At 42.5% G+C, this 10,219-nt stretch overlaps 1 long non-coding RNA gene across 3 annotated transcripts; it reads left to right on the top strand.

Annotated features, from left to right (window-relative positions):
- The first annotated feature begins 1,328 nt into the window (after positions 1 to 1,328).
- LOC112914320 (uncharacterized) lies at positions 1,329 to 10,008 on the top strand. Of its 3 annotated transcripts, none has more exons than XR_012001806.1 (3): positions 1,329 to 1,356; positions 5,067 to 6,043; positions 7,921 to 10,008. It is a non-coding gene; the product is annotated as an uncharacterized lncRNA (long non-coding RNA). The 3 variants fall into 3 exon arrangements; XR_012001805.1 differs by having other exon boundaries at positions 5,067 to 8,400; positions 9,448 to 10,008; XR_012001804.1 differs by having other exon boundaries at positions 5,067 to 10,008.
- The last annotated feature ends 211 nt before the right edge of the window (positions 10,009 to 10,219 follow it).

Genomic DNA, 10,219 nt, shown 5'->3' with positions numbered 1-10,219 from the left:
TTAAGCTCATACTTACACTCTCTCTCTTTTTTTTTTTTTAATGTTTTCCTGTTTATTTGTCCTGCTGTTATCGCAGTAAGATAATGGCCTCTGCTTTACCACTCCACTTCTGTGTCTGTGATCATAAAAAGCCTGATGGATCAATATGAGGCTTTTAATGTACTTTTGCTGCCTTTTTCATTAAAGGTTTGCAGTCAGAGTATTAAAATGCAGGGGAGACGTAATCTCTTTCTAGCATTGGGTTCCCAGGAAGAGTGCTTCCCAGGGAGGGTGAGAGTCTACACATGGTGGCTTTCATGACACAAAGCAATGGAACCTCAGTTCCAGCAATTTTATGGGACTCTCTTTCTGAGGGATTAGAGATTGCCGAGCAGATGTTTGCGGCAACTTTCATGTGCATTCTAAAGCACTGTCTTTGTTTGAATGTTTAGTTCTCATTGGGAGGAGAGGCCCAAATCAGAAAGGTTTATTCCAATGCACCTCAGGGTTGTGCTGACCAATGGTTAGCCACAGGCTCAGGGGGGCAGAGGATACCTCTGATTTGCAGCACTGGCTGATTTCTAAGGTGGAAATACTCCCACCAAGGCCACTCTTAAACTACCAAATGATATCCCCAAACAAGGACTTGGGAAGAGGTGCCCACTAGCACATCATGACATGCTAGTTCCACCACCCAAGTATAATACATACAGATAACCACACGAGTGTGTAGATAACAGTAAAATGCAGTGAAATAATTGGGGAGTGATGGGTTTTGCATTTTCGTTGGCTTCAGTTTTAACGAAACGCACTCAGTTGTAAGTTTACATAAATTTTACTAATGACCAGGCTTAATAATCGGCTTGCAAAATTCCTAGAAACTTAACACCAAGCTGATTCCAAGGGGCTGCTGCTCCTACTTTTCTGATCAAAAAAGCACCTTTTCCTAGGTAAATGATCACCTCTGCAATGCCTCTGGCCCTTAGGGGAGAAATGCCTGCAGCCACAATCTGGAAAGCTGACTGCTTTTGCAGAAAGCACTCCATAAAACGAAGTCAGTTGTGGGAGCAGGCTGTGCTTACCATTCAAAGGGCACGCCACCTGGCCAAGTGCTTGGGAAGGCTCCAGAAGCATGGCCATAACCCAGCCAGCCAGCAGTGGCGTTTCACTATGACAGGACAGGGAAATTGTACAATAATTCTGCCCTGAGGTCCAACCGAAAGAAGACGTGAAATGTATTTATTGTGCTATATCCTGTTTGCTTGTGCTGTTCTTTTAATGGGATGGGGGGAGGGAATTTGACTTTAGATCAGTAATAAGAGTTTTCCACATTATTTATTCTTTCTTTCAGGGTACATTTTCACACCATTTACTGAGGTAAGCCTGTCTTTGGTAATTTATTCATGCGTTCATTCTTTGCATATTTATTGGATCCCTATGGCATGCAAGATGTGGTATTAGACAAAGGATATTCAAAGTAAACTAGTCCCTTCTGTTCTGGATGTCACAGTCTAGTGGAGAGACAAATACATATATAAATCACAATTTAACATATTAATTTCTTTTTTTAAGATTTTGCTTATTTGACAGAGAGAGAAAGAGCACTAGCAGGGGGAGTAGCAGAGGGAGAGGGAGAAGCAAGCTCTCCATTGAGCAGGGAGCCCAATGCAGGGCTCCATTCCAAGACCTTAGGATCATGACCCAAGCCAAAGGCAGATGCTAAACCAACTGAGCCACCTGGGCACCCCTAACATATTAATTTCTTAGTATAGAAACAAGCAAAGTGTATGAACAACTGGTTAGAACTGTTAACAAACTTTTCCCTAAAAGAATTGAGGGATTAAATAATAGTTTAAAGAAACATCTCCAAGAGGTGCATGAGGAAGAAAGGACCCACATTTCAGGCTATTTCCTGCATGGATTCCCTGCTTCTGTTTTGGTGACGCCACACTGGTAGTGGCCTCTGACTTGTTCAGTCAACACTTTGTAGGAAGGGCTCAGTGCTCAGTGCTCTGACCTCATGGGATTCAGGTTAGCCTTAAATCATAGCGCACAGCATAGCGAGCCAAAGAAAATGGTTTTTTTCTGGGACACAGACAGCCATAGTGCAGCCATTTCAGAAAGCCATATATGCTCTATTTCCTTTTCAGGGGCTGGGCCACTACCTTCTATTTCTCTCTCATCTCTTTTCTCTCTCTCTCTCTTTCTGCTGAGCAATATCCTTGTTTTACCTCATCCATGGCCCATAAAGACTGCCTTAACCTCCTCAGTAACGCTGAAGCTCTCCATATGCTCCATCCCTCTGAACTCTCCCACTCAGTGCTAGCTTTGGAAGGATTAGGAGCTTACTCAGTGAAGGCAGCTGAGACCAGGGCTGGCAAAAGACACACACTGTCCAGAGCATGACTGCTTCAGACCATAGAGGGCCCAGCCAGGAATCTCCCAGAAGGAGGTGTGGGTGAATAGGAAGGGAATGCTGGGGAAGAGCACCGGACGGGAGGTCAGCCAGCCCATGTATGTAGCCTTGTTTCTCTGTTTGCCACTTGCAGACCTTGAAAAATGCTTACTCTTCAACTAGCCATGGCTTCCCTCATGAGGGAAATGAGATTGTATGAGCACTTGGCCTACCTACTTCTTCTAAGGGTCATGTCGAAAATAAAGTGTCACCAAAGTACTGGGAAGATAACTAAGCATCGACCAATGTCAGTTGGCTGCAAGAATTTATCTATGGATGTTTTTTAGAAACAGCCACAGTGTGGGCAAGCTCAGAGGCAAAGCACACAGGCACTTCCATGAAAACGTGGTAGGTGGGAGGGGAGAGGACAAGAATGGGCAGAGCGGGGCCTGGAGACACTGGCCTGCTTCTAAAGGCAGGTGGAGACTGTGCATTCCAGGGGAGGCCCCTATCTGCCTCCGGCTTATTCAACTGCTGTTTCTCCCTTTAATCTCTGCTCTAAAAGAAAAGATTCACGCAGCTGCCCTCTCAGTTTTGAAGAGAAAAAGTACTTTATCAATGTTACAAAAATCTAATAGAAACAGAAAGAAGAGAAAAAGGGAAATCGATGCATAGACGAGGGCAATAGTAAGCAGAAAGGAGAGTAAGACAGAGTCACATCAAATCAGGTACCTCATAGCAGAGGCACCCAGGCTGGAGTCCAGATGGAGAGGCCCCGGGCGGAGCATCCTCCCCTTGGGTGAGGCTTCCGACTGACCACCCTCATCAGGGCCATATTTATCAGGCAAATGATGGAGTCTGAAGTTAAACATTTGTTTGCATTTGCGGTTTGGAGCAAGCTTCCTCTGGAGACATGATTCCTCTGTTATTATGTCTTTACATCTTCAAGGCACCTGGGCTAGGCGTGTTTGCTTCCCCTCCCAGATTCCATTCCAGGGGGCCAGCCTAGCCTGGAGTTGGAGGGGATACAAGGCAACGTTTATAGCTCTTGGCGTCCAGATCAGAAGGGCCAGTGCTGACCTGAAGACCAGCTAATGTCAAATAACCAGGCTCCTGAGGTCACTTATGCAACATGAGTCTCACAAGCAATATTCTCTCTTTTCAAAAAAAAATTATGTACATATTTTTAGAGAGAGAGTGGGGTAGGTGGAGAGGACAGAGGCAGAGGGAGAGAGAGAAAGAATCTCAAGCAGACTCCCCACTGATCACAAAGCCCGATGTGGTGCTTGATCTCACAACCCTGAGATCATGACCTGAACTGAAATCAAGAGCTGAACACTTAAAATGACTGAGCCCAAGGCAACGTCACTTAGGTTTCAACAGAAGAGAGCCATCTGCTTTGCCCTGGGTTCAAACAATGCCTGGACTGCTATGCTCTGCTCCAGTGCCCACTCCCAGAGGAACATAATAAGAGAAGAATAATCAGAACAGTAAAGAGTCAGGCAAATGCAGGATGGTGGGTGTTTAAAAACCGCTGAAGCTATTTAGGCTGGAAAATATGTGTTAGGGGCAGGACAGGAGCCCGATCAGTATCTTGACCGCAATATGAACTTCATTGAAAGATGGAGTCAAAAAAAAAAAAGAAAGAAAGAAAGAAAGATGGAGTCAACGCCACGTGTGTTCTTGTCCAGCAGGACAAGAGCCAGTAGGGAGAAGTCCCAGGGAGGTGGGCTTGACTCGAAATAAGAAGAGATTTTCCAATAAGGAGTCATATCTCAAAACAAAATGGTCTGCTTGGTGAAGTAGTGATTTCCCAAGTCAGGAGGTATGTAAGGAGAAACTTGTGACCATTAACCAGGGCTTTTCAGATCAGTGGTTCTCAACCTCCAGTGTGGTAAGAATCACTGTGAAACTTTTAAAAATCAGATTGCTGGTTCCAGCTCCCTGAGATTCTGATTCAGTGTGTCTGAAGTGGGAGCCATCGATCTGCGTTTGACAGAGTTCCCAGGCTATGCTGCTTCCAGTCTCCAGATCACATTTTATATAGCAAAGGTTATATTAATATATAATGTAAGATAGGACCAGACCATCTAATTTTCCAATTTTGATAGCCCATTGTGATATTGATAGAAAAAGTGTAGTTCACTGGATGAACTTAGATATCACCAAAACAAACTTGCTCTGTAAAAATATATATAAAATAACTTGATGTGTGTGCTCTGGCAAATCAAATTTCTGCTAACATCAATTGATGTTGCCTATCATAGGAGGACCAACGGAGAAGGTGACCATGGAACTATATAAATTTTAGTTTTAAAGTAGGCTCACTGGGATGCCTGGGTCGCTCAGTGGTTGAGCATCTGCCTTTAGCTCAGGGCATGATCCCGGGGTCCTGGGATCAAGTCCCACATCAGTCTCCCTGCAGGGAGCCTGCTTCTCCTTCTGCCTGTGTCTCTGCCTCTCTTTGTGTGTCTCTCATGAATAAGTAAAATTTTAACATCTAAAATAAATAAATAAATAAATAAATAAATAAACAAACAAACAAATAAATAAATAAATAAATAAATAAATAAAGTAGGCCTGCTATGAAACTATAAAGCTTACTATACAACTGTGTAAATGCAATGGAAGAACTGATGTAAGCTTGGTGTTTCCGGAATCTAAACTATTTTCAATTACTCTGCTTCCACAGTGTTTCCATAGCGAAGACTCTAAGCAGAGGGATTGATGGGAGTGAGAATTCCCGTGATGGCCAATGGAATCCTGGTGCTCGCCCAGTTGTGAAGCTCAGCCACATTGTAAGCACGTCTGGTTTCTTAGAGTTGTGTCTTGTTGACCTGGCAATTCTCCCCTTGCCTGTGCTGGTGCACAAACTGAGGATTACCGAGATTCAAGGCTTATTTGTATGGCTTTCCACTGGGAATGCATATCTATGGATAAAAGGCGACAGAAGTTTTGAGCATGTTGGTGGAGCCAAATGGATACTCTATAGTCATGACCAGAAATTGGCCTGTTGCTCTTTATCAAGATCTTTGTCATGATCTCTAGCAATTAATACACCCATGTCATAGAAGACTACATGGTTTACAAAGATTGAAGCACAATTATATGTGCAGATGTTAAAAGATATTCATTGAAAAAAATCTAATTGTGGGACCATGGGCATTTGTGATCCCCCATATACCTCTGATTGTACACGTATATGCTGTTTTAGGAAGATACAAAACACTTAACAGTGGCTTCCTCTGGGAATAAGGATTGGGTATGTGTGTATATAGGGGGTAGTCTTTCATGTTCCATGGATTTTTTTTTTTTTAACAGAGAGAGAGAGAGTATAAAATACTGGTGAAATAAAATGGCAGCAACTTGGACAGCTAATTCAGATCATCACTCTCCTGTCCTGAGAGGCATGGTTTAGAAAGGTATCTACAGTCTGCAAAGAAAATTTAGAGGGTTCAGAATGATCCAGATAGTTGACTTCCATATTGCAAATTTTCCAAATAATTACTTAACATACCTCCCACTTTGAGGTCTGTGAATAATTTGTGCATGTGTGTAGTTGTGTTTATTTAGTATGGTTAACAGAGTGCAAACAGAGCAGCTGTCGGAAACATGCTGAGCAATTGCACAGCGATCCAGTCATACACGGAGGGGAGCCCACCCACCAAGGTAACCCATCTACACCAATGGTGAGTTTTGTCAATGTCTAAGCTTGCCCTCTGCTGCCTCTTGTGGGGAAATCACGATGCTTTAAAACAATGTCCTCTCTAACTAGGGTTCAGATCATCCCTTCACTCCAACAGTATTAATTGGTCACCTACTATGTGCCAGGGGCATATGTATGTCATCATATGTGATACTTTTATATCTATTGAATGAGTCTATTTACTTTCTTGTGTGATTATTTTCTTATTAAAACTATCCAATGTAGAGAGGGGAAAAAGTCAGAAAAATGATTGATAAACAAAATTTTACATTTGTAGTGTAAGCCCTGATAGGTTTTCTTTTTCTTTTTTGTAATGCAAGTGATAAGCCAGCCATTTCAAGGAGGCATCCACTTAATGAGCTGGAATAAGCACATTGTCAGCCACATGGCTCCATAAAGAGCCAGGCTGCCTCTCTGCACTGAAGTTCCTTTGTTTCAGAGATCTTGGCTGATTTTGCTAACTTACCATTTGGGCCACTTGTCTTTTCTCTTTCTCATGCTTTAAATCTCCATGCTTTAAGGTTATGGATAAAGAGTAAGCCCTCAAAAACTTAAGTCCCCATTCTCAAATCCAATAAAAGCAGAACCCCTGGCCAGTGAGCACTCTCTCTCTTTCTCTCTCTCTCTCTCTTTTAAAATTTTCATTTATTTATTCATGAGAGACACAGAGAGAGGCAGAAACACAGGAAGAGGGAGAAGCTGGCTCCTCATGGGGAGTGCTATGCAGGACCATGCCCTGAGCCAAAGGCAGATGCTCAACCACAGAGCCACCTAGGTGTCCTTTCCTCTCTCTCTTTCACTGTCTCTCTACCTGTGTGATCGTAGGTGTGTTGCGTAACTTCCAGGTCTTCTAAGTAATAAAACTTTATTTTTTTCAAAGTTTCCAGATGGTTGTTATTCAAGGGCATATTGCAGTCATAAGAACCATGAGGATTGGTCCAGTGGGAACATTGGTTTGGAAAGGGGACATGTCTGTGGAGAACTCACTGAGGCCCCAGGGAGGGCCCTCAGGCATTTCCAGCCAATAGCATTTCCTTCAATGATAGGTTGACACTGGCACAAAACAGTATCTTAAAAGAGTTCTGATAGTAGTTTTTTGGACCAATTAAACTAGGTAAAGGCATGTAATAGATGCCATAGCATTTTAGAACTAGGAATAGCTTAAGAAATTATGTAGTTCAACCCTCCTTTATTTGAGAGCCAAGAAAGCCAAGGTTCAGAGACAATACCAGCTGGTAGAAAGGCAGACAGGAAAGTAGAAAAAAAATGGCCGGCACTAAAATCTATATCACCTTGTTCATTGATTTGCCACATTTTCAACCTGAGAATGAAAGAACTAATCAAAAAGAAAAAGGATCAAGTTGTAATGTTTGGTTTTTTTGTTGTCACTGTATTTTTATATTTATGCCATGACCACTGGTTTGAAAAAGGGAACACATAAAAACTAACACTATATGTAGAGATATATATTTAGGACTCATGCACAGGGAAGTAAATAGCTGACATCAGAGAATAGACAAGAACACCAGAGCTGAGCCAAGAAGTAAAAACAAGGAAAATTGATCCCCAGTCCTTTGCAAGGTGTGTGATTTGGGAGGTCAGGGCCAAGAGAAAATGCCTGCACCAATCCATGGCCTGGAGTCTGGCAGAGCTCAGGAGACTGAGAGGGTGAGAGAGCCCATGAGCTGCTGGGGCACTTGATATGCACAAGGCAAAAGCACTTAATCTTGAGAAGCCTATCGATGAGCAGGACACACAGTTACACTATGCAAAGGTTGTGAAGTCTTAATTTACCGAGTCTTTTTGTTTTCTTCTTCTTCTTCTTCTTTTTTTTTTAAAGAACACACACTAGAGTCTGGGCAAGAAGAGTCGAGGCCTTTGTGAGCACAGGCCAAGTCTTCAGCCGGGTCCCCGAACAACGAGGTGGCGCAGTCATGCTCCAAAGATCCAGCAGGAGGAGGTGCTGAAGGGGATGGATTCTGGCTCTTGCCTCCTTTCCAGCCCAATACAATCTTTACCCTGTGGAGTTGACCTGTGGTTCTGTCTTTATCAAAGAGACCATGTAACTTCTATGTTCTTTGTCCTATCCAACAGCTGCCCTAACTACCCCACTTTGAACATGCTCCTGCTTTATTCCAGGTGTTTCTAAGCACCAGATGAGAGGCTTGGATATTGAACCGTGTGTAGGACATGCTCCTTTTGATTTGCTTTAACGATGCATCAAAAAGACCATGACAGCATCTGTGATGATAACTGGGCAGAGAATAAATTAAATTCAAGGTTGCAGTCATGCAGACTATGGTCCAAAGCCTCAGAAAAGGTATTGATATGACCCTGTAGGGTGCATCTGTCTCAGCTGACATGATTATAGGAACTGGAAAGGACCAAAACAGGCTTATATACTCTGCAATCCATACCACTAACTAATGAGACAGGATTGGAACTAATCCCTCAGAATTTATTGACGCTTAATTTTACAGATAATTCTCACCATGGGTTGTCTGGTTTGTCAGGCCAGAGCAATAAATGAGAAGGGAATTACTGTTGACTTCAGACTCAATGACAAGAACTGTAATAATGACCAGAATAGGGAGGAGACATTAAAACCTCATCATAGTATTTGAGCAGTAATTAAGGTGCTTAATGATGAGAATGAGCAATAAAAGCAGCTTAAGTTATGTTCGTTACACACAGTTCAAAAAAACAAAAGTGTGATAAATTTTAGAAATATTTTTGTCAAAACACAAAGTTAAAAGTAATGGGATTAAAAGCAAATAAGGATTTCCTTACCTGTGTAAATTACAGTGTCCTCAGAATTCTGTTTGCACGACAGCACCTGATAAATGAAGCTTCCCTCTATGTATACAATCACTACTACCGGGTGAAAGTTGGCTGAAGATCTCAGCACTTGGCAAGAGCTATGTGCTAGAGCCGAGGTATCACAGCAGAGAGAGAAGGAGAGCTGGGTTGTTGTGATGAATACTTGATCAAAGTTGAGAACCAGGATCAAAGTTGAGAATGGGACCATCACATTCTAGCAGTGGCCTATACCTCTGTCTTGCACTAGTGGAGATAGCTACTTTTAAGATGAAGCCTTTTGCACTCGATGACCAGACTGTGTTCTCCTGGCTTTTTACTGGCTTCTTTGTATGATAATGACCCTGTAGAGAAAGAGAGAGAAAGAGAAGAGGAAAAGCATAACTTTGGAGTCTTGACCTTTCCTAAAGAACATTTTCATCTCATATGTGGGAACAGAATTCAGAAAAAGCATATCCAATGAAGTTCCTGGAATGAGTAAATGGATAAGTAAATGCATGCATGGAAGGAAAAAAAAGGCTAATACGAGTCATCTTTCCTGGTTTTGCAGATTCCCAAACTCTCAAGTAGACATCATTGCCAGCCTTCCCAACCACATCATTTATGGTGGAACAATGGTCAAATCCAAAATGAAATAATTCATAGAAATGGCCATCGTTTTTGAAGAGAGTAGCACCACGGAGAATACTGAGGTGGTCATCACTACAGGATATACTTTCTCATTTCCTTTCTTTGGCGATTCTGAGAATAGCACTGATGACCAAATATCCCTGTAGCATGGCATATTCCCACTTCATTCCCAACTCTGGCTTTCATTGGCTTAGACCAGCCAGTGGGAATGGTCATACTAACAACAGAACTCCAAAAGTGCTTTTTAAAGGTGAGAAGACAGGGGCACCTGGGTGGTTCAGTCAGTTAAGCATATGACTCTTGATTTCATCTCAGGTCATGATCTCAGGCTTGTAGGATCAAACTCTGGGCGGGGGGAGGCGGGGGTTCTGTGCTCAGGTCAGAGTCTGCTCCAGATTCTCTCTCCCTCTCCCTCTGCTTCTTCCCCGGATCACGTACTCTCTTTTTCTAAAATAAATAAATAAAATCTCTTTTAGTCTTGTTGACTGTTTCTTTTGCTGTGCAGAAGCTTTTTATCTTGATTAGGTCCCAATAGTTCATTTTTGCTTTTGTTTCCCTTGCCTTCATAGATGTATCTTGCAAGAAGTTGCTATGGCCAAGTTCAAAAAGGGTGTTGCCTGTGTTCTTCTCTAGGATTTTGGTTGATTCTTGTCTCACATTTAGATCTTTCATCTATTTGAGTTTATCTTTGT

This window comes from Vulpes vulpes, chromosome 5, assembly GCF_048418805.1.
Source record: "Vulpes vulpes isolate BD-2025 chromosome 5, VulVul3, whole genome shotgun sequence".
NCBI lineage: Eukaryota > Metazoa > Chordata > Mammalia > Carnivora > Canidae > Vulpes > Vulpes vulpes.
This window is presented reverse-complemented; position numbering and strand designations above follow the sequence as displayed.